Raw genomic sequence first — 1,131 nt, forward strand, 5'->3', positions numbered from 1 at the left:
TTGGAACAACCTGGACACATCTTCCATTATATACCAGCTAGAATGTTCCTGGGTTTGCCATTAACTTGATAATTCCTAGTGTTCTGGCCAGTTATGTATATAGACTGCTGCACACGAGATTCGTTTTATTAAATAAATACAAGAGGAGTGTGTTAATATGACATGATTTTAACAGATACTACTAGATAATAATGTATGATATAAGCTACCTTAAAATGCATTTTTGATATATAGCTGCACTGCCTGATACATGGCTATTGCGCAGCTGATTAGCTGTTGTGAGAAATTACTCATTCCCTTGTATTAACTACACTGTTTAACTACACTGTTTCCACCAATCGGTATGAAGTATGCCAACTTTGTTTAGCCTGTGCACTTGTGCAATGATGAACAAGGAATGCATGAAACAAACCCTCCTACCTAATCAAACATTCCTCAGAGATTTGAAAACAGAAACAAAGGGTAAATCCATTCATAGATTATAATGGTAAAACAAAATAAAGTTTGACATATATATATGGAAACTGTGAACACATGATGTGAATTTTTTTTAAACAACAACATGTTTCAATTATTAATAAATGCAAAAAATATGTTTTAACACAATATGGAACAATTGGAAGGATATATGTCTTTAGAATCACAAGGGTCAGGAAAGATGTCTATTGAATACAAACACTATACATTTTTTTCCCCTCTTGGTTTGCATTTTAGCCTTTTCAAATGTCTATCTCATTGTGAAACACTGCCATGGTTATAGCTGGGAGAAGTTTCCCTTTTTCATCCTTGAGCCTGCAGTACAATCTTCATTCTCTCAGTATATAATAAATGAAGTTTGTTAACCTTCAGGGTGTGAAACCCATTTTTCTCTTCTTGTCCTAGGGTGTTAAGTGTTGAGGACAGCTGACGAGCAGTTCTTTAGGGAGGACTGTACTGCTATCCAGGAAAGGGCTTACATTCAATTTTGTCATATATCCTGGTTGCCAGGCTATTTGATTTTAAGATAATTGATGGATCTCTTTATGGGTATATTTTTTTTTTAGTCATCAAGCTCAAAATATTTGATACGAGTGGTTTTATTGAAGAGTAGTAGTATCGACAGAATGAGATACCAGAACGTTTTGGGTTTTT

The sequence above is a fragment of the Haliaeetus leucocephalus genome, unplaced genomic scaffold (assembly GCF_000737465.1).
Source record: "Haliaeetus leucocephalus isolate CR32 unplaced genomic scaffold, Haliaeetus_leucocephalus-4.0 Scaffold92, whole genome shotgun sequence".
In the NCBI taxonomy this organism is placed as follows: Eukaryota; Metazoa; Chordata; class Aves; order Accipitriformes; family Accipitridae; genus Haliaeetus; species Haliaeetus leucocephalus.